A 26,908-nucleotide genomic window follows, 5' to 3' on the forward strand; every position below is an offset into this window, starting at 1 on the left:
TTGCTGTTCTGAGCATTGTTATTAGGCGATGATGTCTGTTTCTATAATGCTTTAAGTCAAGTCATTACCTTCTGTAAGTGTACAAGGCCTTGCTATGGTTGCTGCTGTTCACATTTCGGATCTTGTCCTATGTTACACACGTATTACTGTGTCTTAATAATAAATAAACAAACATTTAACTTAAAAAAAAAAAAATTCACAGCTGTACTGTGCACCCAAAAACTGGGTGCACAACTGGATGCACAGCGAGACATGCACACCGGACTGAAAAGCCAGTAGAGGGCAGCCTCTGAAAGTGCTCAAAACGCCAATGCTGCCTATCACACTGCGCAGAAAAAAGCATCAGAACGGGGCCTAGCCTACCGTGGCTGTGCGACCCACCAGGCTACCCACATCCTCCCAACAGAGCGGGACGAATGTCAGAACACCACCCCGAGCTCGGGTGGGAGAAGAAAACCCTGCACAGTAAAACCTCCTGCTAAGTCTCTGTATATCTCTTCATCCTTTTAAAAATAATAAAAAAATAAAAAAATAACCCACTTACCCGACCTCAGTCTTACCTGGTTGAGCACAGAGATGGTCTCCGACTGCAGGGGGAGAGGGCACTAGCCGTCACCGCTGCGCTCAGCTTCCTGCACCTGCTGCCTTTCATCCGCTCAAGCAGCTAAGTTCATGCCGGCAAAACCAACTAACGGACCAAGGCACATCTCTGAGGGACCATGGAAATCACCTCAGGCATTCTCAACTGGGGAAGGGGCCTTTAGGTATCACCACAGGAGAGCGGGGCTTTCTTTTCCTTAATTTAGATTTCAAATTTCTCCTTCCAAAAAAAGAAAAAATACTCAAAGCAATCCCCATAGGGAGATGCATATCCATCATCTGCTGAAGAGGAAGAATACTGGGAGGCTGAGGTCACTGCAGAACTATATATATTGTGACATCAGCTTGCTCTGTCTCCATCTGCTGGCAGTGGAGCATAAACCCACTGGTCCTGAGTCCATCTGTCTACAAGCTAGGAAATCTTTTGTAATTTTAGCTTAATTCCTGTTAAGGCTGAGCTTAACTGCTAAAGGTACGAATGACAGCACAAATAAAAGGGTGACAATGGACAACCTTGTCTAGTGATCATAACCTAAAAAGAGTGGAGGCACCAATGAAAAACTTGGTGACAAACTTATCGAAAGTCTGATTAACTTTATATTCTAAGAATAACAAACCTGTGCACTTTTCAGGAGAAAGCCATAATGACTAAGAAATTCAATTTTGGTAAATCACCACAATTTTTTTTTTATCTCTGCATATAGAATAAGATGTATTCTCATTGTCATGACAGCAAAGAAATCACTTCCTAACATATAAAATATTTTTGCCAATATAGCATACTTGCTAGTTTGGTTATAAACTTTCAGAAATCAGCAGCTTTACCACTGTGTAAGGATATTCAGGCTAAGAGAAATACTTTCCATTTTGACAGGCATAAAGTGAATTAAAACGTCTGGGATTGTAAAGTACTGCTCATTGCAATATAAATAAAGGGAAATTTAGCTTACGAGACCAATGTGTGGCAGAGAAGTGTTGGAGGCCAAGTTGAAAATGTTATTGTTTTTATTTGATTTTTTTTATATTGTTATACACCATAGGCAGTTTTATGCTTGGGAGGGTGGTATATAAATGACATGACATTTATTAAGACTGGGCAAAACAAATTTAACGACTATTTTGGATAAAGTACAAATGGTGATACTGTTACATCTTCCACTGTTACTTTTAAGAAAGGCAGTGCTCTAAGATATTTAGTTTCCAAAAATATTGTATATTATAGAATATCTACCATATTGGATTAAAAGATATGATCTTAAATGGTTTTTTGTGGGGATTTTTTTTTTTTTTTTAAATACCCTGTATTTCTTTAGTTAAGTTATGCAGGCCAAAGGAAGGGGAGGGGGACTTTTAATATACATAACATGGTCTATCAAGTTAAGGCAATGGCTTATTGAATAAAAAAAAATAAGTTTGCAAATATTAATATGGACAATTATGTATCCATACTTACCTGTGTTGTTCATGTGTGTACAGATCTTCTTCCTGGCATGTTGAAAAAACATGGCTTAATTCAACCAGTCAGAATGGCATATTCTTATTTAAGAAGCTTATGGAAAATGGGAGGGAAACACTCACCCCTGATGTCCTTTTTAGGAAATCCAATGTTTCACCGGGCCTGGAAAACAAGATGTTTCATGGATGGAAAGAAAAGGGTGCCCTGAAATTTAATGTGTTAGCTGCAAGGAATCAGATAACCATTCCAATAACTCAAAGAGATACTTAGTATAGAGAATTCACAAAGTTTATGCTATCAAAAGATATGCAGAGAGGTGGAAAAAATGTTTTACATTATTTATATATATATATATATATATATATATATATATATATATATATATATATATATATATATATATCTATATATATATATATATAATTGGTATAAATTTAAGGAACTATGCCGCCTAAGATGCAAAATATGAAGCATAAGTACAGGGCGGAGAACTTACATCTTCCCTTAGATGTGAAAGATACTGATTATTTTAAACAAATTTATAAATACATCAATTTACAAAAAAATGCAGTTGAAAACGTGAACTTGATATATTGACAAGACTATTTAAAATGAAATTAACATTTTCTAGATGTAAAAAAGTCTTGCTTTTCAGAGTATTATTTAACGTAGACTGTTGTGGGAAAGAATATTGATGGTGCAAAACCAGGAAACGAGAGTCATGGATAGAGGCCATATCCACAAGGAAAGCTCTTACCACGCTGAACCATCAATAAATATCCTGTTATAGACTTCTGACAGTGGGTGCAGCAGAAAATAACCAAGCAGCATTTGAAGGGATACAGCCTCAGGATCCACCTACCATGGGAACAGCAGAACAAGCTGACAGTCTGCGGCTGCCAAGTAAGATGGACTATCGGAGCTTCATTTCCCATGGCGAGACACATCCCTGATGTACCACCAACACCTGGCACCAGCATGGAAAGTTCTCCAGGCACCTTTGTAGGTAGCATTGGCAGAGGTGGGGCTCAGATTATTGCACTGTGCCACCAACAGAAACACCACTCTCCAACATTGATGTGATGGCAGATCAGCTTACAGCAGAACTGACTGCGAGGCAGGAACTCGTCAAGACTAGTGTGACAGCAGGCTATACACACAGATGGAACGCATAAGGAAAGAAATGTGCCGGGTTCATAAAGAGTGATGACAGTCTGCCAGGGAGTGCACTACTTCAAAGAACATGTTTTCAGATCAGGTTAGAGCTTCATCTGATGTCCTTGTCTGTGTCCTATAAGGTCTTGACACAACAATGCAGGATGAGAATAGGACAATTAATGCAATTAAGCTCATGTTCCCCCAGGTGGCAAGCTAATCCTCTAATTCTGAAACCATGGAACGCAGCAGTCCCCCACGCAGAACCGGGAGGTGGGAGCTATGGACTGAGGCCATATCCAAAAAAAGTTCTCGCCATGCTGAGCTATCAAAGATTATTCTATTCCTGGCTTTATCTGAACCAGACACTACACTGAACCACAGATGACTACCTGGACCTCCCAAGATTGTGTCTTGGTTCTCTTCTGTGACCAGTTATAGGCTTACAACTGTTCGCCATGTTTCCTGGGCTAATCTCCTCCCCGCGATGTTTGACAGTTTAAATTGCATTGAGACAACATTTTTTAGCCTTTCCCTGCATTGTAAGAGTGACTTTTCTTTATTTTCAAATACTCAAGACAGTTGCTGAAAATAGACAAGAGAATCAGTATTTGTTAAACCATTGCATTGTCACCTGATCTAACAAGTTTGGCTTTTTTTTTTTTTTATAGTAATGAATCAACTGGGAGGGTGTTCAAACTTTTGCACCTACCATATTCACTGCTAAAATTAGCAAATAATGTAGAGATTACTTACCTGATAATCTCGTTTTCCTTAGTGTATGCAGATGGACTCAAAACAAGTGGGTATAGTGTGCTTGTGCTAGCAGTTGGAGACGGATCTGACGTCAGCACGGGTACATATACCCCCACAGGAAGTGCAGCAATTCAGTAATCTTCCTTGCAAAAGCTTTATGGATATATGTGTAGCTGACCGATCGATTAAATGAACAGGATTACCCTGACCGATTCATAGTAGCTGGAGACCGCCAGTGTTCTCAACTGGAAGGCGTCGACACCCGACAGGATGGATGGCCTATTATAAGAAACATGGCTTACCGTGAGTCGGTGAATCCCCATGTATGCCAGCAGCCAGGTGGGATGCCGAGTCCATCTGCATACACTAAGGAAAACGAGATTATCAGGTAAGTAATCTCTACATTTCCTAGCGTGTAGCAGATGGACTCAAAACAAGTGGGATGTACAAAAGCTACTCCCGGGCTGGGTGGGAGGCTGCCCGAGGGCCGTTCAGGATTGCCCTCGCAAATGCTGTGTCCTCCCTGGCCTGGACGTCCAGACGGTAGAACCTGGAGAAGGTATGGAGGGAGGACTACGTTGCCGCTTTACATATCTCTGCAGGCGACAGCATCCTAGTTTCTGCCCAAGAGGCCGCTTGCGCTCTGGTAGAGTGAGCCTTGACCCGTAGAGGTGGTGGTTTTCCCGCCTCTACGTAGGCTGCCTTGATTACTTCTTTGATCCAGCGGGCGATTGTTGCCCGTGAGGCCGCTTCCCCTTGCTTCTTGCCGCTGTGAAGGACGAACAGGTGGTCCGTCTTTCGTACTGCTTCTGACATTTCCAGGTATCTGGACAGTAGTCTGCCGATGTCGAGATGGCGCAGTATTCGACCTTCTTCCGACTTCTTCAAACCTTCCGTGGTGGGCAAGGATATGGTTTGGTTGAGGTGGAAGTGTGAGACTACTTCCACCTCAACCGTGCAAGGAAGGAAGGAACCGTGGAAGGAAGGAACCGTGCGAAGATGGATAGCCTCTGGAGTGATTCGGAGAAACGGATCACGGCAGGACAGCGCCTGTATCTCTGAGATGCGGCGTGCTGAGCATACGGCCAGCAGGAACACCATCTTCAAGGTCAACAAATGGAGGGACAGGCCTCGAAGGGGTCTGAAGGCAGGTCCCGCTAGGAATTCCAAAACTAGGTTGAGGTTCCACAAGGGCACTGGCCACTTCAGTGGCTGGCGAATGTGTTTGACTCCTTTCAGGAATCGTGAAACGTCTGGGTGTGTGGCAATACTGTTGCCGTCACTCCGGGGACCGTAGCAGGATAGTGCTGCCACCTGAACCTTGATGGAATTGAGGGACAGACCCTTCTGAAGTCCATCTTGCAGGAAATCCAAAATGATAGGGAGTGTACTGGCATGTGGACTGGTGCCGTGAGATTCGCACCAGGCTTCAAATACTCTCCAGATCCGTATATATGTTAGTGATGTGGAGAACTTGCGTGCTCGGAGGAGTGTATCTATTACCGGCCCCGAGTATCCTCTCTTCTTCAGTCTAGCCCTCTCAATGGCCAGACCGTAAGAGAGAATTGAGCTGGATCCTCGAGGAGGATGGGACCTTGCCACAGCAGGTCCCTGTGTGGAGGCAATGGCAGTGGATTCCCTGCCAGTAGTCTTCTCATGTCTGCGTACCAGGGTCTTCTTGGCCAGTCCGGGACCACTAGAAGAACTAGTCCTCTGTGCCGCTGAATCTTGTGTATAATGGCGCCCAGCAGGGGCCATGGAGGAAAAGCATATAGCAGGAACCCCTGAGGCCATGGCTGTACCAGGGCATCGATCCCCTGGGATAGAGGATCCCGCCTGCGGCTGAAATACCTGGGTACTTGAGCGTTGGACCTGTCCGCTAGTAGGTCCATGCCCGCGGTCCCCCACTGATCCACAATCATCTGGAAAGCTGTGGGCGATAGCTGCCATTCCCCCGGGTTTAAGCTTTCTCTGCTGAGGAAGTCTGCCGTGGTGTTGTCCTTCCCGGCGATGTGGACGGCGGAGATATCCTGGAGATTTGCTTCTGCCCAAGTCATCAGGGGGGCTATTTCTAGGGATACCTGTTGGCTTCTGGTTCCGCCCTGCCGGTTGATGTATGCCACTGTGGTGGCGTTGTCCAACATCACTCTGACCGCTCTGTTTCAAAGTCTGTGGGCAAATCGCAGGCATGCTAGCCTGACGGCCCGTGCCTCTAGTCGGTTTATGTTCCACCCCGACTCTTCTCTGTTCCACCGCCCTTGGGCGGTGAGTTCTTCGCAGTGTGCTCCCCATCCGTTCAGGCTGGCATCTGTCGTGAGCAGGGTCCAGGTTGGGGAGGACATTCTTGACCCCCGGCTCATGTGGCTGGGCTGCAACCACCACCGTAGTTGATTCCGCACTCTGGCTGGTAGAGGTAGGTGTACGGTGTAGTTCTGTGATCGTGGGCTCCACCGAGATAGGAGGGCGCATTGTAATGGTCTCATATGAGCCCGCGCCCATGGTATTACCTCCAGAGTGGATGCCATAAGGCCGAGGACCTGTAGGTAATTCCAAGCTGTGGGCCGGGTGGCGCTCAGCAGGGCCAGCAGACGATTCTGGAGCTTTGATCTCCTCTTGGAGGTCAGACTGACCTTGTCTTCCTGGGTGTCGAATCTGTCTCCTAGGTATTCCAGCGACTGAGAAGGCTGTAGGGAACTCTTGTTCAAGTTTACTACCCATCCTAGACTTTCCAGAAGAGCTATAACTCTGTTGGTTGCCTGGTGGCTCTCCTCCGGTGACTTTGCCCTGATCAGCCAGTCGTCCAGGGAGGGATGGACGAGGATTCCTTCCTTCCTGAGCGACGCCGCCACTACTACTATGACCTTGGTAAAGGTCCGCGGCGCGGTGGCTAACCCGAAGGGTAAAGCTCGGAACTGGAAGTGTTGGTTCAGGACTTTGAAGCGTAAATAGCGCTGGTGATCCAGATGGATTGGGATATGCAAGTAGGCTTCAGACAGATCTAGGGATGTGAGAAACTCCCCTGGCTGTACTGAATTTGACAGACCGCAGAGTTTCCATGCAAAAGCTGGGGACCCATAGGTGCCGGTTGACTGACTTGAGGTCCAGGACGGGCCTGAAAGTGCCCTCCTTCTTGGGCACTATGAAATAAATGGAATAATGCCCAGAATTTATCTCCCCTGCAGGCACTGGGATTATGGCTTTTAGGGACAGGAGCCTCCGCAAGGTAACTTCTAGTGCCGTCCTCTTGAGGGGTGAACAAGGAGATTCCACAAACTTGCCGGCGGGAGCTGAAGAAAGTCCAGGTAATACCCTTCTCAGATGATGGCGAGGACCCACTGGTCCGAGGTAATCTCGACCCACCTGCGGTAGAAGAGGGTTAGCCTTCCCCCTATGGCTGCTACCCCCGGATGGGTCGGCTGATTGTCATTGTGGGGTACGGCCGGGACCCGAACCTGAGCCGGTTCCCCTCTTGTTGCGCTTAGTCCGAAAGGATTGGTTCCTGGCCTGCGAACGAGGTGCTTGGTAGCGAGTCCTGTAAGGGTTGAAGCGCTGAGAGTTTCTACCTCTGGATGGTCTAGGAAAAGGGCGCTGGCTACTCCTTGACCTGTCTCTTCTGGTAGACGGGGTAATGGAGAGGTGCCCCATTTATTGGCCAGTTTCTCGAGGTCGCTGCCGAACAGGAGGGATCCCTTAAAGGGCATTCTCGTGAGACGTGTCTTGGAGGAGGAGTCTGCCGACCAATTACATAGCCAGAGCTGTCTACTGGCTGCCACTGAGGATGACACTCCCTTGGCTGCTATACGGACTAGATCGGGCGCTGCGTCAGTGAGGAACGAGAGAGCTGATTCCATCTCTTCTCCCGGGGTGTTGTTCCTAGCCTGTGACAAACATGAATGTGTCACCACGGTGCAGCAGGTCACAATTCGTAGGGACATGGCTGCCACCTCAAAGGCGTGTTTCAGAATGGCGTCCATGCGCCGGTCATGTGTATCCTTGAGGGTCGTTCCTCCTTCCACCGGAATTGTGGTGCGCTTCACAATTGCACTAACTATGGCGTCTACCTGGGGGCATGCCAGCATCTCCTTGGTTGCCGGGTCTAAGGGGTACATGCCAGCCAAGGCCCAACCCCCTTTGAATGAGGCCTCCGGCATATTCCATTCCAGATCGATGAGCTGCTGTGCTGCTCGTAGGAGAGGAAAATTGGTGAGTTGTTTGGCACAGGCCCTCTAACAGGGGGCTCATTCTAGGTTCCCCTGGGGTGTCATGGCCCAGGAGAGCCAGTTCCGACAGGCATTGTGAGATCAGGCCTGGGAGATCCTCTTTCAGAAAGAAACGCCTCATGGTCCGATATTGTTCCATCCCCGAGGGAAGTTCTCCCTCCTCGGGGAGCTCGCCTTCTTCCTCAGAGTAATCTGAGTCCTCATAAGTGGGGCTTCTGGGTGGCGAGTGGCCGTGCCTAGACCTTGAGGGTCCAGGGGCCGGGTCATTCGGTAAGTATGGACCTGTTCGGGGAGCCGACTGCATTGTGACAAAGGCATGAATCCCCTTGAATAATTCCACCCAGGAGAGCGAAGCCGGATCTGACCTTAGGGGCACCAGGTCTCTCGGGTTCCCTGGCAGCTCACCGCTGCCTGCTAGGTCCGGGGTGTTCCCTGAGGAACTGGCAAGTACGCTGGGCTGCGACCGGTCCTGGCCTGGAACTCCCAGGGCCTCTTCACATTGGGCACATAGGGAGTCTGCTTCCTCGCTCTGAGTGGCTCTGAGGTTGCATGCAGAGCAGAGGCTTATGCCTGATTCTGGAGGTGCCGGCTCTGCTGACGCATGGGCTCTCTTACGCTCCATCTCGTCTGTGAACCCAGCTGGAGTCTGCGCTTTGTAATATGCACCTACCAATCTGCGCTTATCCATGTGCGCCTGTCCACGGGCGCCTATTGCACGGCTGACGAACCAGGGCAGAAGGCGAGCAGGCAGGCAAAATGGTGACCCCCCTTGGCGGGTTGCCACATAGGCAGACTCTGCTAATCCTCGCTTCCTCGGAGACCAACAAGTAAAGATGTACGCCTTACCTTGTCTTCGGCGCTTCCCGGCTGCGACCCAGGTGGTCTCCGGCTGCGGGGGGGAGAGGGTAAGTACCGTCACCGCCGCGCTCGAGGAAGTGCACCCGCTGCCTCTAGGCCGCGCCCGAACTCGTCTCGCTCGGGGGCCAAGTCCACGCCGGGACCGAGGCTGCCTCTATGCCGCGCCCGAGCCCTTCTCACTCAGGGGCTAGGTCCCTGCCACAAGTCGGCCACCGGACCGAGGCTCTTACCTCCGAGGAGACCACGGAAATCGCCTCGGGAAACTCAACTGGGGGAGGGACCCAATGGTATCACCACAGGAGTGCGGGGCTCGTCTTCAAGTAGGTTTCTTTTATGAATTTAGTCGTTAGAATTTGGAAAAACGCTCAGCGAGCGTGAGGTAGCTCCAAACTGCTTTGGAGACGGAAATTACTGAATTGCTGCACTTCCTGCGGGGGTATATGTACCCGTGCTGACGTCAGATCCGTCTCCAACTGCTAGCACGAGTACACTATACCCACTTGTTTTGAGTCCATCTGCTACACGCTAGGAAAATAGGAATTTTGCATTAAACACTGCAGACTACCATCATGTTTAACTTTGTACCATGTAGAGGTTGTGTCAGCTTCTGGTCATTTAGAGATTAAATGAAACAAAATTTGATCATGGGTACCTATCCCTGTGGCTCAGTGGCAGCACTGTGTACTGCTATGCAGGGGAATTTGGGTTCAATACCTGACTCAGTTCTTTTGATTTCTGGGTTGGCCAGGACTTCGAATACTGCAGAGACTGCATTCATAGACCCTCAGGTGGGTTTCAGTCATAGCAAAATTGCAACACCTAATGGCTGGATTCAAGGCCCATGACTACAGCGTTCCAGAAAGAGTGCTGGTGCATGGTCCTGCAATCAATGACTATAAGACTTCCAGCAGAGGTTAATAAGAGCCAAAATATTAGCAGAACTCAAGCATGCATGGGATAGACATAGGGACCTTAGTGGCAAAAGAAGGGAGAAAAAACACAGAAGATACAGTAGCTACAAATGGGTAGACTGGATGGACCAAATAGATGGCAGCAGAAAAGGACTAGGTTTATAAAGTAAGGTGGGAAGGGATACAAAATGGGAGAAAAATCTCTCTGTATAATTACAAAATGACTCATAACACCAGATCCCAGCCCTGGTTCTGCATGAGCTAGTAGCCCATAGAAAGTGGAAAGCAGAGTTGCTTACCTGTAACAGGTGTTCTCACAGGACATCAGGATGTTAGTCCTCACATATGGGTGACATCACAGGATGGAGCCTAATCACGGAACACTTGTCAAAGTTTCTAGAACTTTGACTGGCACCTACTGGGCATGCCCAGCATGGCACCAACCCTGCATCCAGCAGGGGTCCCCCTTCAGTCTCATCTTATAGTTAAAAAGTACGTGCGAAAAAGAAAATAAGAAAACGTAAGCGAACCCAACTCCGCAGGGTGGAGGGTGGGTTTTGTGAGGACTAACATCCTGCTGTCCTGTGAGAACACCTGTTACAGGTAAGCAACTCTGCTTTCTCACAAGACAAACAGGATGGTAGTCCTCACATGGGTGAGTACCGCGCTGAGGATGCCTGAGCAATGCACCAAATGCACCCAAAAGATGTGCAACAGGCACAACAGGGGTGGAATTTGGTAAGGAGGGTTGGTGGAACGGGTTGGTGGAAAGATGTTGGGTAGTTAAACTAAAAACAAGTTGCGTAGAACAGATCGGCCAAAGATGAAATCTTGTCTGCCAGCCTTATCTAAACACTAATGGGCTGCGAAGGGCCTTACAGATATCAGCAAGCGGCACCGAACGGAGGTGCGCTACCGATGTCTCCATGGCCCTGATAGTGTGTGCTTTCACACGGTCTTGCAGCGGAATGCCTGCTTGCTGGTAGCAAAAAGAAATACACAAATAAAAAATAAATACAGTCCGCTAACCAGGAGGAGAGGGTCTGCTTTCCCACAGGATTTCCCAATTTGACGGTGTCGAAAGAAACAATTGAGTGGATTTCCGGTGGGCCGACGTGCGGTCTAGATAGAAGGCTAGGGCACGTTTGCAGTCCAAGGAATGCAGAGCCTGTTCTCCTGGGTTTGAATGGGGCCTGGGAAAAAAGGTAGGTAGGATGATGGATTGATCAATATGAAATTCCGATACTACCTTTGGTAAAAACTTAGGGTGAGTGCGGAGCACTACCCTGTCATGCAGAATTTTAGTGTAAGACGGGTAAGTAACTAAAGCCTGCAACTCACTAACTCTGCGAGCAGAGGAGATAGCGAGAAGAAAAACTACTTTCCCAGGCGAGATGGCGAAGATCACAAGAGTGGAAAGGCTCAAACGGAGGTTTCATGAGCCGCCCCAAAACCACGTTAAGGTCCCAAGCAGAGGCTGGAGGGCACAGTGGAGGTTTTAAGTGGAGCAAGCCTCTCATGAAGCGTGTTACTAAGGGTTGTGTTGAAACAGCGACATCCCCCACGCCCTTATGAAACGAGGCTACTGTGCTGACATGCACCCTGATGGAGGAAGTTTCAGGCCTGACTGACAGCTGCCAGAGATAGTCCAGAAACTTCGCCGTGGAACAAGTGAAGGGGCCTATGGACATGGAAGTGCACCAGACTGTAAACCTCTTCCATTTAGAACGATAAGACCTTCTCGTAGAAGGCTTTCGTGAAGCTACCAGGACTCGGGACACCGACTCTGAAAGGTTAAGAGGTTGGAGGTACAGTATTAACCTTTCAACATCCAGGCAGAGATAGGGCATGGCGGTTGCGGTGGTGCATGTATCCATCGTTCTAAGTTATCAGAAGTGGATCCCTCCCCAGAGGAATGTGCCGGCGTACTGATAGGTCCTGGAGGATTGGGAACCACACCTGGCGTGGCCAGTGAGGGGCTATCAGAATCATTACGCCCTTGTCCCTCCGTAACTTCACGAGAGTCTTCGATATGAGTGGAAGTGGAGGGTACGCATAGAGGAGACCGCTGGCCCCTGAGAGGGCGAAAGCGTCCCTCTGTTGTGAGTGGTGACTGCGAGTTAGAGAGCAGAAGTTTTCTACTTTGCGGTTGTGGACTGATGCAAAGAAGTCTATGTGAGGGTAACCCCAACGTTGGAATATTGTGTCTGCTACCGTGGGGTTGAGAGACCACTCGTGCGGATGAAACATGCGACTCAACTTGTCCACCAACACATTGTCCACCCCGGCAAGTAGGCGGCTGTGAGGTACATTGAGTGGGAAAGGGCCCACGCCCACATCTGTGCAGCTTCCTGACACAGGAGGTAGGAGCCCGTTCCCCCTTGCTTGCTGATGTACCACATTGCCACCTGATTGTCCGTTTGAATCAGGGTGGCCTTGTTTGAAAGGCAATCCTGAAAAACCCTTGAGGGCATATCTGATCGCCCAAAGTTCCAGGAAATTTATCTGATGTTTGGCTTCCTCTGGAAACCAGGTTCCCTGAGTCTGTAGGTCGCCGACATGCGCACCCCACCCTAGGTTGGAGGTGTCTGTTGTCAAGGTAAATTGAGGTCCTGGAGCCTGAAATGGAAGGCCTTGAAGTAGATTGGAGTGTTGTATCCACCAGGCCAGCGACAGGTGGAGCCGTGTGGTAACGTGAAAAATGCTGGACATTGGTTGACAAGCTTGAACCCACTGGGATTTCAGGGTCCACTGCATTACTCTCATGGTTAGACGGGCCATTGGAGTGACATGCACCAACCAATCATCAAAATAAGGGTAGATATGGATACTCTGCCTCCTGAGGAAGGCTGCGACCACCACACGGCACTTGGTAAAGACTCATGGAGCAGATGCTAGGCCGAATGGTAGTACACAGTACTGGAAGTGATCAGGGCCGACCAGGAATCGCAGGAATAATTGAGGTGTGTCTGTCTGTCTCTGTCTCTTGGAGATCCAGAGAGCACAGCCAATCTCCTTTATATAGGAGAGGAAGTAGAGAGCCCAAGGTTACCATCTTGAACTTTTCCCTTTGTAGATACTGGTTTAGGGTGCGAAGGTCCAGGATTGGACGAACGCCACCTGACTTTTTTGGGATGAGGAAAAACCGGGAATAGAACCCCTGCCCCTGTTGGGAGAGGGGCATTGGTTCTATTGTCTGGGACTGGAGGAGGGTTGAAACCTCCTGTTCTAGAAGGGGAGAGTGGTCGGATGATCCCCACGCCAGCCGAGGCGGGGAGTCCACCGGTACAGTCAGGAAGTTGAGGTGGTAACCTGAGTGACTACCGCAAGTACCCAGTCATTGGTGGTGACTGTGTGCCAAATGTTGGTGAAGTGGCACAATCGACCACCGACCAGTACAGATGGAAGAGGAGGTTGGCGTATGCTCTCCAGGGAGGAGTCAAAACCCTGACGCAGGTCCCGGCTGAGGAGCTGACTGGGTCTTCTGAGGTCGGGATTGTCTGGACTGACCCTTTTGATAAGGCTTGGAAGGATGACCTCGGGAAGCCGGAGGATAATACCTTCTTGGTTTGTAGGCCAGCCGCTTAGAATCTCGCCTGAATGTCCTCTTGGAGGTGGACGAGAAATCATCAGACACTGAAGAAAGTTGATGCAGCGTTTCATGGTGGTCCTTTAGCTGCGCCACAGTCTCCTGGATTTTGTCTCCGAAGAGATTATCACCAGCACAGGGCAGGTCATCCAATCTGTCCTGGTACCTCTGGTCTTAGGTCGAAGGATTTCAACCAGGCGCACCTTCTTGCACTAATCCCCGCTGCAGACACCCTAGAAGCGCAGAATTCATGCTTGCCTGCATCCAGGCCTTTTTGAGCCAGAGCATTAAGCTCATCCTGTAATTGGTCAGGTCAGGCGCCATCTCTCTTCGCTGAATCAGACGGGGGAAAGCCTGCGCATTCGGCGCCTTGACCTGCCGGGGTAAGGCTTTCATTTCTCCCTTACCCCAAGCTGTCTCAGCGCCGCCTGCGAGCCTCTAATTTCGCCGCCGCTCCTCTCTGCAACGCGAGCTCGTTAGCTCGGCCTGCCGCAACGAAACAGCCCTACCAGAGCGAGGCCACCACAGAGCAGCCAGAGACAAGCCCGCGAGGATTTAAATCCCGCTATTCTCAGACGTCGCGCGCCGAAGGAGCGCGACAAAGGGGCCTGCCCCTTTGTGCAGGCCGATTCATTCTTCAACTACCGAATCCTACTCCCAAACTAGCTTTATTCCTCAATATCTTCCCGCAGTCACTTTGTGTTCCCTTCACAGCCTTTTGAAAAATTTCGTTGGCATGAGATTAGCATCACACGCACATAAGATAGTTCTTATACAGGTATATTCTGAGCTACACCAGCTTCTGAGCTACCAGCCATAATAGCCACAGGCTCCTCCTTATCCAGCCCCACTAGATCTACCAGCCTTGCCTGAAGTTTCAGCTGCCACCATGCGTTCCTTCAACATTCCCATCTTCTACAACAGCCTGAGGAGACTCCCTAAGCCTTACACATATTCACGCAACCGCCAGAGGATCATCCCTATCTCGATTACGCCCTGCACACAACTACTAGGCCTGGCTCTTTTCTCACTGACTTCAATGCTCAATCCATTTCTAAAAAATCACACATCCTCAACGACCTCCTAAACGATACTAAACCAGACATCTGTGCGATCACAGAAACCTGGTTAAAAACTACAGATACAGTTCTTCTAAATCAGCTACCTACACAGGCTTACGACCTCCTCTCTATTCCCAGGATCAAAAAAAGAGGAGGAGGGCTGCTCCTAGCCGCCAAAAAAGGTTTAGGCCTGACCCTACAAACCACTAATACATCACCTAACCTCGAATTTGCCCTCTTCAAATCAAAATACCTCCTAATCGGATTGATTTACGCCCCTCCAGGAATTCGAGGCAGACCCACCCCCCCCCATCATCGAGCTAGTCGCTAAACATCTTAATGCAGGAAAACCAGCGATCCTTATGGGAGACTTCAACCTGCACGTGGACGTCCAACCTCGCTCCACCAACTGCGAAACCCTACTCTCCTCCCTTGGCCACATGGGGTTCAGGCAAATTGTCAATGATCCCACCCACAAGGCAGGTCACACGTTAGATCTCATTTTCTTAAATGAAGGAATATCATCCGTTAACAATCCATCATGCCTACAGGTCCCTTGGACGGACCACCGAATCATCTCCACGGCTCTAGAGATCATGGAACACCCTCCCCAAACAACTCATGCTACCTCAGTTGCCATCAGAAAACCTTGTACCGGAGAAATCCTCAGCTCTCATTTATCCAAAGAACTAGCCCAACTAAACCTCTCGGACGTCAACACGGCCACTACTTTGTGGATCAACATCACTAACAGGGTGGCTGAACAAGTATGCCCCATGACCACAAAAATGCACCATCCAGAAAAGGACAACAGGAAACCCTGGTTCACACCTGAGTTGAAGTCACTCAAACAAGAGCTTAGATGTAAGGAGCACAGTTGGCGAAAAAAAACCCGTCCACAACTACCCTATTGACCTATAAATCTAGCCTAAACTCTTACAGAAACGTCATCAACAGAACCAAGAAAGAATTCTTCTCGAAAAAGATCCACCACTTTATCTTCGACTCTAGAGCTCTGTTCTCCTATGTGTCAGCCCTCACTAAACCAGCTACTCCCCTTATACCAGACGCACAAGCGTCCAACAAAGCCAACGAACTAGCACTCTACTTCGAGAAAAAAATAGACACCCTCCTCGCTCATCTAAAGGGGTCCTCTCCGCAACCAAACTACTCATCCACCACCGGCCCACAATCTCACCCAACCCCCCAGCAACATAAAATAACCACAGCTTCGATGGCCTCCCTAGAGCAGACGTCCGCCTTAGAAATCGAAAACATCCTTAGGAAGATGAAGCCCTCGTCCCACCCACTAGACCACATCCCTTCCAATCTTCTGTGCTCCATTCCTAACATCATCGCCAAACCGATAGACATCATAAACTGCTCGCTTTCCCAAGGCCAAGTCACGGACCAACTCAAGCTTGCAATTCTCAAACCCCTCCTGAAAAAACCTAACCTTCCAACCACTGACCCAGCTAACTTCAGACCAATTGCCAACCTCCCAATGATTGCTAAAATCATGGAGAAGGTTGTAAACAGACAATTATCGGAATTTTTAGAAGAAAATGACATTCTAACTTCAAACCAATTCAGATTTTGAAAATCTTTGAATACTGAATCGCTACTAGCCTCGCTCTCTGATAACATCCTCATCAATCTGGAAAAAGGTCAACCCTTCTTTCTCGTCTTACTGGACCTCTCTTCAGCGTTCGACACCGTGAACCATTCCTGCCTCCTTCAGCGTCTAGCAGATATTGGTATAACAGGTGCAGCTCTCAACTGGTTCAAATCTTTCCTTGAAAACAGGCAATACAAGGTTAGGATTAACAACAAAGAGTCACTCCCCATCAGATCAAAGCTGGGGATACCCCAAGGATTATCCCTTTCTCCTACACTATTCAATATTTATCTCCTCCCACTCTCCCATCTTCTATCTAACCTCAAGCTAACATACTTCCTATACGCGGATGACATTCAGATCCTCATCCCGATAGTAGAATCCCTCCACAAAACGTGGTCTTACTGGAACAGCTGCCTTTCAGCTATCAAAAACTTGCTAACAAGCCTTAACCTCGTGCTAAATACTAGCAAAACTGAAATCCTCATAATAGCCCCAGACAATTGCACGCTACTCATCCCCCCTAGTTCCGCTCATCCTCACTTCTCATCAATCGACCACACGCCGCAAGTAAGAGATCTTGGTGTGCTTCTAGACAACCAACTCAACTTCACCAAGTTCATAAATAATACTACCAAAGACTGCTTTTTCAAATTGCAAGTCTTAAAAAAATTAAAACCTCTTCTACACTTCCGAGACTTCTGCCTGGTACTACAATCTATCATCCTCCCCAAACTGGACTATTGCAACTCACTCCTCCTGGGCCTGCCTGCCAGCACCATCAAACCACTTCAGATGGTCCAGAATGCGACGGCCAGAATCCTCACTAACACTAAAAAAAGGGATCACATCACCCCTATCCTCCAAAATCTCCATTGGCTGCCGATAAAATTTAGGATACAATTTAAATCCCTCATGATGATTCACAAGGCTCTTCACAACATCTCCCCCCTCAACCTATCCTTCCAACTACAGCAACATATCTCCAAGAGACCAATCAGAAGTGCATACCAGAACATGCTTCTCACCCAGCTGGCAAAAACCTCACTGAGGAAATGAGCTCTGTCCACTGCAGGTCCCCCTCTTTGGAACCTGCTCCCACCGGACCTCCGCCAAGAACCGTGCCTTCTGACATTCAAAAAGAATGTAAAGACTTGGTTATTCACCCAAGCTTTCCCAGAGAGCTAAATCCTGACGAAGCAATAGACGATATAATTACCTCTGTACATGTGTCTCCGAGTTTGGTTCCCAGTCACAGTTAATTGAGTGTATGAATGTCTCCCTAAAGGTTTTCCTGTCCACCTGTGTTAATGTATTCCGCCCCTGAGGCGACTGTTCAGTTCCTGGTAAACCGGTGCGATATGTATTCTATACAGGAACATCGGTATATAAAAATTAAAAATAAAGTTTCAGAGAAATCCTGGATCTTCTTAAAAAGGTTTCTGTTATCCTGGGTCATGTATAACTGGTAGGAAGCAATGCGAGATATAAGCATTGAGCCAAGAAAGACTCGTCTGCCAAAAGCATCTAGGGATTTCTGCTCCTTCCCTGGAGGTATGGAGGAATGAGGTTTGGAATGCTGTGCCTTTTTCTGGGCTGATTCCACAACCACAGAGTGATGATCCAGTTGTGAACTTTGAAACCCAGAAGCTGACTGTACAAGATAGGTGGCATCTGTCTTTACGTTTGATAGGCGGAACCGAACCTGGGTGCTCCCAATTCCTCTTTAGGAGATAAATTAGGATTTCATGAATAGGAATAGACATGATTTCCTTAGACGCATTAAGAAACTGGAGTACTTCCAGCATCTTGTGCCTTGAATCCTCTTGTCTGAAGCTGAAATGGAATTGTCTCAGATATTTCTTTAATGAAGTTAATAAAGGACAGGTCCTCTGGAGGAGAACGCCTTCTCTCTTCAGGAGGAGAGGGCTCTGAAGGCAGATCATCTGTATCCTGGGAAGAATCATCAGTCCAAGGATCATAAGGTTGATCATCAGCTCCCTGAGGATCTTCAGAGAGGAGAAATGGCATTATTCCCGAAGGGCCAGGCCTAGGCATCGACAGCATCAATGGAGGCACCAATGGAACCAGCGACATTGATGGAAGAGTCTGTGGCAGAATTCCAGACGGTGGTATGGGTATCTGTGTTTCTTCGTCTTCCGATGACAAAGGTATCGGCGTCTAAGGAAGAGGACATACCGGTGTCCTTGGTTCCAGTGGTGGAAGGGCACCGATCAACGCAACCAGTCTATCCAGTAGCGGTACGAGCGCCGTGGGACTCTGATCTGTGACCGGCGCAGGCATCAGTATTGATGGAGGCTGGAAGCCCTGCAGTGCTTTACCGATGGCCTCTTGGATCATCTAATCCAATTCCTCTCGGAAGCCTGGGGCATGTAACCCCGGCTCCAGAGTAGGAGGCAATAGAGGCGTAGCCGGAGGGTCCACCAGTAAAAGTGGTGCCGCGACTCCCTGCACCGATGAAGGCGGGGAACACCTCGGTGACCCAGTCACAGAGGAGGATGGGGCCTTCTCTGGACGGGATTTCTTTATCGGTGGCTCTGTTAACGCCGAGGGCTTGCCGGGATCAGCGGACTGAGCCAGTGCTGACGCTTTTCACGATGATCTCCTCGGTCCTTCTCCTGAGGCGATGAGGAAGAAGTCGACACCCTCGGTGTAGTCAATGCCAGTCGGGCAGCACCGGTGTCCCGCTGCTGGCAAGGAGGTCGATGGCACCAGCTCAGACAAAGTCGAAGCAGTCGAAGTTTCTTTTTCATTCAAAACCCCCATCTTCTCTAAGTGGGCTTTACGGCCCTTCGGCGTCATTTAGGCACATTTGGTGCAAGTTAGGGTATCATGGCCGGGCCCCAAACACAATAAACAAACTCTATGCGGGTCTGTGATGGACATTGTCCGAGGACAATCGTGGCACTGACGAAAACCCGACGCCATGGCTTCAACAAAAATGTAGCCGTGATGCGATCAATGGCCGGTAGACCCCGAAGGGAAAACTCGACAGGAATCAACTGCAAACGAGGGTAAAAAGCCTTACCTTTCGACCGCGGAGTACGGATATCGATAGGGGGGCCCCTATGGGGTAGAATGTTTTGAAAATTTTTAAAGAAGTTCCGTGAGGAAAATTCCTGTCAGGAATCTCTAGAGAGCTCTTTAACCCGCGTGGCTACTGCTACGCGGGGAAAAAAAAAAAAGAGACTGAAGGGGGACCCCTGCTGGATGCAGAGTTGGTGCCATGCTGGCATGCCCAGTAGGTGCCAGTCAAAGTTCTAGAAACTTTGACAAAAGTGTTCCGTGATTGGGCTCCATCCTGTGATGTCACCCATATGTGAAGACTACCATCCTGCTTGTCCTGTGAGAAACTGCCAGTTTAAAATACAAAAAACATACACCTACCCCTATATACACAATTGAAAATGTAACTACTAAGGTGAAATTAAAAGCATAACAATTTCTTTCCTAGAGTACTGCTAGCCCAGTCCAGATAAATGGATTAACCTTGCTCAGAACAAGCCTTTTCTGAAGTCATGTTCCCCTACATAACTGGGTGTAACAGACAAGGCTGTCAGTTTCTTGCCGAAGCATGTCTATTCTACAAATATTTTCTGTCCCCCCTCCACCCTGAATATCTAAACAAAATATATACACATACACGTATATCTGAGTGCCATGAATAGACTACTGTTCTTCCATCTCCGGAGGTTTTCTTCTCTCCTCTCCTGTATGCAGATTCCAAGGGGTTTATTACATATTTCTTAACAAAAACCAAACAAAAAAAAAAGTATTATGGACAAGTTCTAGACTGGTCTATCAGGAAAGGAAATTAAGAGGTATGCTTAAAGTCACCTTCCTTATGGTCTTGCCAGATCAGTCCAGACAAATGGGATAAGCTCCGCATAGAGCAAGGCCATCATGCTAAACAGCTATGTGCCTCCTCCTGCCCCCCAGCAATTTGCCAGTTTGTCCTGTAGGGACAAACTGGCAAATCGCTAAAGGATCTTTTCACAGCTGCTTCGATCTTTCAATCCTGCAGGTCCCTTAAGGGCTATGCCTTCTTCCACTGTGTCTGTGGTCTTTTGTGTGACTACAGCCATTAGAGCATTTGGTAACTGAAACAGGCTGCCACTTATAGGTAGTGTACCAGCATGGCTCTCCCAATAGAAGAGCCCAAAGTCTCCCATTCTACCATAATCAACTCCTGTACTACCCAAGTGATGTCATCTCCGTTTCTTCTAAGGCTTACCCTGACTCCTCTCAACCTCCCTCCCACAGTTCACTCTGAATCCATCCAGGGTCTTTTTAAACCTAGAAACTGTTCCTCTGCTGGAACCTTATTTCATACTCTCTTTACTGTACAAGTAGTCTTGTGCATAACCAGGGCAAACTTTGTGGGGAAAACCCCCTGTTCCACCAAGGAATCCTGATATACCTCCAGGATAGCACTCTGTGGAGACCCAGGGTTGGCCACTGCTTAACTGCCAAGGGGTGCAGTATTTTCTCCGTCACCACTGCTTCCCAGGCTTGTTGATGCTACCCTGGCTGGGGCCCCTGCTGGGGTGACAGCTCCTCCCCTTCAGACATCGTAGGGACTCTTACCTCCTTCCACAGTGGCTCCTCAAGGCTCTTACAATTCCTGCAAAAGGCACCTGAGACAATACTTTGCTATATTGCAGCCAGCTGCAAACACCTCCTCCCACTCTCCATCAGCCTTTAGAAACTGGGGAAGCACGGGAGAAACAGAGGCCTTCCCTGGGTATCTTAAGTGTACTCATTTTTCTCCTCCTCACAACTTTATGCTCCCACTGCCAGGTGCAGGGCCTTCTCAGACCAGGCCCAAATGGGAACTGGATTTTCCTTTCTCCAGGGAAGGAAAAGTGGCTAATCCTGGCTGTCAACCTTTTTTGGCTTGGTTTGAACTGTCCCAGGAAGATTCACCATCTGGGCTATCATCCTGGAAGCTCAGCAAAAAATACAAAAAAAATGCTTTCTACTGCACAGTCCTTTCCTTACTAGAGGCAGAGAATTACTGTCAGGTTTGCCTGCTGCATCCAGCTATATAGAGGTGGGGGGGTGGGGGGGGACATGAGGTCAGAAAAGGCTTGTATTCTCTGCCACCACCTACTGGCGAGCAAGGATAACCCATATCTGGACTAATCTTTCAGAACAAGAAGGAAAAATAAATTTATCCTTCATATTGAATTACATTTCATTTAATGCTCCCAGAATACCAAACTATGCCTTGCTGTGAGAGAAATGAGGCAGCTTGTTTTATTTGACACAAAAGTTGCTGCATGTATTGATTTACACCATTCAAAGTGCTTGCTCTACCATGATTACATTCAATTAGCAAACTTAAAAGTAGAAAAAAAGGTAGATAAAGAATAGTTACAATTATCAGTAAAAGTCCTAAAAGTGGGAAAAAACAGACCAGCCCAGTGAATCAAGATCAGGTAGTGTATGCATTGCCAGTTAAAACAGCATTCACAGCCAATGTCAACTAATGGCAAAACACTTAGCAGCCACATGCAAGATTCAGATTGCCAACTTTAGAAGGGAGCTGCAATGGCTAGGCTAAGTGAGTCGGAAGGGGATATAACAGACCAAGAGTAGACTCAGGTAGCTGCAAATGAAGGATCATAGTACCAACAAAGGAAACAGATTCCAATTCAGCTGGAAGCCCAAACAGAGCAGGATTTAACTGCCAGGGCCAAACACAAAAAAGTGAAAAGTTTCTCAAGTAACTAGCTTCAAAGTAGAGTAATTAACTGGTTAAAGACCATAAAGTTAACCAATTTCTCTCTGCCAATAAATCAGTATATATGTTTGGAGGAGACAAAATAATTTGCTTATAATAAAACCCTGAGTGCTGCAGGACCCAAATTACTGCAGCACATTTGCTTAAATCCACATACAATAGTACACTACTTGCTACATAAAATAAAACACTAAAGGGATACACCGACTCTAAAACTAAACCAAGTTTTTGTAGGCCTGAATCTTGGCATATACAAAAATGTTTAACACACTTATGATATGCCATCTCTCCTATTTGAAATGTGTATATGCACACCATATCTTAAAAACAAAATAAGAAATAAAATGTCCTTAAATGCAACAATGTTTAACATCAGTATATAAAAACCTTCTAAGTAAAATAAAAATAAATAAATAGTTAAGTGCACTTTGAAGAATACTAGTAGCTTTTCAGTATTACCATTCCCTTTAAACTGTAAACATTTTTCAAGGAGCAGGATACACTTTGTGTTTATTATTAATGCTCATATTGGTTGGCGTTTAAAAACTAGTCCATTAGTCTATAGAAATTTTCACCCATAATTTTAAACAATAAAAACAAATTAGAACAGTAAATTCCAAACTTAAGCACATACAAATGAATAAGGTGGAGCACTAATTTATTTTTACACTATCTAGTGTTGCAAAAACCATGGTCCAGATTTATCAAACATTTCCTTCCACAGGCAGAGAAAAGGAAAAAACTCTCAAATTAAAGTAGTTGCCTTAACTAAATTAGAAGTAAAAATCTTCAAAGAAAAACTACATTTTACATGTCACTATTTTTCTGATGAATTACCACCTTTAAAAGGCGACTGGTAGAAACCCACGGTCTCAGAATTAAAATATTTTACAAATCAACAGCAAAGCAAGGGAATCCCAAGCTGGCAGGACTCTGCTTATTTTACTCTTGCTTTAAACAAAGTATTAGCTTACCTTTTAAAAATAACTGAAAGCAATAAACCTTTACTGCTGGACTAAAGGCGGAAAAATTTTCAAATACGTACCTATTAAAGCCTGAAAGAGATTACTCTGAAAGATGTTTATAACCCGCTCTATGGAGTTTCTCAGCTGTCTGTCCTCTGTCTGGTTCAGTTTGCAGCGATATTCCTCCAGGAGGCCCAGTGCCCTCTGAGTATCTACAAATGATAAAAATAAAAAAAATATTGCAATGACACAAAGTTAAGAAACAGAAAAAATGTCAAATACTAAGAGGCCTATATACTAGAAGTCCTCATCCATTTGGGGTCTACTGAAAAACAGCATAGTAAATAGGGACCCTAAGCATATAACCTAGTCCTGTGGGAATTCTGCACTACTACAGAGTGCAGAATTCCCCTCCTGCGCAGTTGTGCAGAATTTGAACAGAATTTGTAGGCTCAGGCATGCCACTAGCGGAATGCCTGGGCTGGCTCCTTCTTTGTGTGTCTGTGTGCTGGTGTATGTACGACTGCCAGCCTGGGGGATGAGAGAGCATGTGTGAGGGTGTATGTGTGTGAGAGACTGGGAGCTGGAGTGTGTGAAAAAGGGATTGTATGTAAGGGAGCTTGTTTGCGAGAGGGCACGTGGACGTGCACTAGAAAAAGGGGAGCCTGCGTGAGGGGGTAGTATTGACAGCGGGATCAAACTGGGAGTGGAGCTAGAGTGGAAGGGATTGAGCCTAGAGGGAGAGGGGAGAGATAGTGGCATGTGGAGGAATTGGTACCTGAGAGGGCAAAGTGAAAGGAGACTAGCCAGGGGAGTAAGGAGAGAGGGTGGAAGAGACACTTACAGTGAACTTCTAGAGAAATTCTTCTCAAACTATTTAACTTAAAAGACTCTTGTATGCTGTGCTATTTTGACCCAATATAAAGTATGCAGAATTTTGCAGATTTTTATGTTTTTGTGTACAGAATTTTAAATTGTGTGCAGAATTCCCCCAGGAGTAATAACTGGGTTCCTCTACACATGCAGTTATAACAGGAGGCTACCTTAAAATATTAGTCTTCGGGGAATTCTGCACTACTGTGGAGCGCAGAACTTAAGAACATAAGAAAATGCCATACTGAGTCAGACCAAGGGTCCATCAAGCCCAGCATCTTGTTTCCAACAGTGACCAATCCAGGCATTAAGAACCTGGCAAGTACCCAAAAACTAAGTCTATTTCATGTTACCATTGCTAATGGCAGTGGCTATTCTCTAAGTGAACTTAATAGCAGGTAATGGAATTCTCCTCCAAGAACTTATCCAGTCCTTTTTTAAACTGCACTAACCACATCCTCTGGCAACAAATTCCAGAATTTAATTGTGCATTGAGTAAAAAAGAACTTTCTCCGATTAGTTTTAAATGTGTCCCATGCAGAACTCTCCCCCTGTGCAGAATTGCCAAATTCTGCATAGAAAATATAGGAAAATCCGGCATGCCGCAAACAGAGTGCGCAAAGATGAAGGCCTGCTTGTGCCGTGGGATGCACTCCACTCGCGGTGAAGATGGAAGGCCCGGGCGCACGGTTCATTGCAAAATTGGAAGGCCTCCGTGTGCCGCAAACAGAGTGTGCTCCACTCACAGTGAAGATAAAGGCCCCGGTAAAAGTGAATGTGCGTGTGTGTGTGTGTGTGTGAGAGAGGGGTGAGCAGGAAAGGGGTGTGAGAGTGGAGGGGGGAATGCTTGAGTGTGGGTTTCAGAGAGAGGGAGCCTATAGGAGGAGATTGTGAAGGAGTGTGTATGTGTGTGAGAGATTGGGAGCTTGTGTGAGAGAGAGAGAGAGAGACAGACATAGATAGCCAGTGTGAGGATGCATGTGTGAGAGAGAAAGGGAGCTTGTGTGGGTGTGTATGCAAGAGAGAGAGCCCTGTAAGAGGATGTGTGCGTGAGAGTGAGGGAGCCTTATGTGTACTAGAGAGAGGGAGGGGCAGAGGGTGCCTGTGTGAGGGGCAGTACTGAGAACGGGGTCAAACTCTGGGACTGGCGATAGAGTGGAAGGGGTTGAGCCTAGAGGTGGAATGAAGAGATACTGGCAGGTGGAGGAGTTGGGGCCTGAGAGAGCAAAGTGGCCAGGTGAGTAGGGAGAGGGAGTGGAAGGGGCACTCTTAAAGTGAATTTCTAGGGAAATTCTGCTCAAAATATTTAAAATTCTGCATCTTTAAGTAATAACTTTTTTCTGTATTTAAAATATAATTACTTAAAAGACTGTCATGTAAATTGTATTTTGACCAATATAAAGTTTGCAGAATTTTAAGTTTTTGTGCACAGAATTCCCCCAAGAGTAAAATATAATCAAACCTTATAACTACCACGTAAGCGTTCTCAGTTGCAATTTCTATTCACTAAACTAAAACCAAAAAATGTCTAAGAAATAATCATACATCCAGACATTTATAAAAACACACATCTCGATCATAATAGAGTTCATTTCGTCAACAAAACACAAATATGCCAACAATTAGTTCAATAGCCGAACACTTCTGAAGTGCAGAGGAATCTGCCTGGATTGCTGTTTCAGGGAAAGAGCTGAGTTCTATTATTAAACACTGAGAAAACGAAACCACGAGTACACTAAACATTCCGCTGAGTGGGAAGATGCTTTAAAAAAAAAAAGTGATCGGCGTTCTGAAGGATGATCAAGAATACTGCTAAAGTTCGGGCACGACATTAGCATAAAAACGTCTGTTCAACACCACAATCTATTAACAGAAAATGGAAGAAAAAAAATAAAGTCTTCACCTTGTTTTCTGACAGGCATTTTCCTAGTGCCAAGGCAGTTGCCCAAAAATCTTAAGAAATCAAACAAATCCACGCGCCCACACGTCGATTCCAGGCGCTTGGTGGAGTTTGGGAGTCTCTGTTTTAGATCTGAACTTTACAAGCCAAACTCAGCGGGCTTTGAGCCAAAACCTAGCGCCACCCGTAAGGTAATGTTACTGCTGAGGGGAGCACTTTCTCCGGTGCTTCCCAGTATGAGAGAAAGAATGAGCTCCCCGCCTCTCCTTCTCCGCTTGCAAGAAGCCCGAAAGCAGCGACACGCGAAGCCACAGGCGGTCCCGAGTCCTCCGCGGTCCGGGACTCAGGGCAGCAACAGAGGAGGAGGTGGCAGTCTCCTCCCCACCACCTCCAAACAGGCCGGGGAGAAAGAGCCAAACGGGGTCAGCCTTTATTTGCCACCGCAGCCTTCTCCGGCTGCCAAAGTAGCTCCAGCCGCTACCCTAAAGTTGCTTCCCGCAGTTCCAGCAGCCCGGTGAGGGTCAGAGCTCCACTTTCCCTCCGCTTTTTTCACAGCCCTTTGTTTTTCTTTTTAAATTTCCAAAGCTAGAAGGAGTGGAGGGGGCTGCGACGGGCTGTGGAGACGTCGAAAAGTTCACTTTCGGCTTTCCTTTGCCCCCAACAGCACTCGCTTTCCTCTTCCTGCCGCTCTCATCCTCCTCCGCCTCTTCAGCGCACCAAATTCCAAACTTTCCACCAAAATGGCGGCCTGGAGCCTGGAAAGCAGATCACGTGAGCGTTCTCCCGACTCCGGCACGGCCAATCAGGAGTGAGAGGAAAGGCCGGGCGCGCGGCGGCGGCACCCCAGAGCTGGGAGTTGGCGAGGGCTGAGGAAGGGGAAGTTGGGGAGTTTCTTAAGGAAAGCAGGTGAGAGCGCGCACCCAGGACAGAGGGAGAGGCCGCGGTTGCTGGGCGTGACGTCACGTGACTCCGCCGGGCTCGCGAGGGGTTCTCTGGCATCCCAGAGGCGCTGAGTTTTTCAAAGCAAGCAAAATCTGTAAATAGTAGGGCGGAGAACATCAACACTTGTCGGGGTGCGTTGCCTGTGATTGGCCAATGTACTGCTTGTTTAGAAAGTTATAGGAACTATGAAGAAAGTGATGTACAAGAAGAATAAGCCATAACTCATAAAAAATAAAA

General features: G+C 47.4%; 1 long non-coding RNA gene across 1 annotated transcript; it reads right to left on the reverse strand.

Moving 5' to 3' along the window:
* Nucleotides 1–1,957: 1,957 nt before the first annotated feature.
* LOC115082699 lies at nucleotides 1,958–26,617 on the reverse strand. Its single transcript, XR_003854231.1, has 4 exons — nucleotides 25,733–26,617; nucleotides 23,037–23,168; nucleotides 2,179–2,218; nucleotides 1,958–2,085 (listed from the first exon to the last, which is right to left on the reverse strand). It is a non-coding gene; the product is annotated as an uncharacterized LOC115082699 (long non-coding RNA).
* Between the last annotated feature and the right edge of the window lie 291 nt (nucleotides 26,618–26,908).

Source organism: Rhinatrema bivittatum, unplaced genomic scaffold, assembly GCF_901001135.1.
Source record: "Rhinatrema bivittatum unplaced genomic scaffold, aRhiBiv1.1, whole genome shotgun sequence".
Lineage (NCBI taxonomy): Eukaryota > Metazoa > Chordata > Amphibia > Gymnophiona > Rhinatrematidae > Rhinatrema > Rhinatrema bivittatum.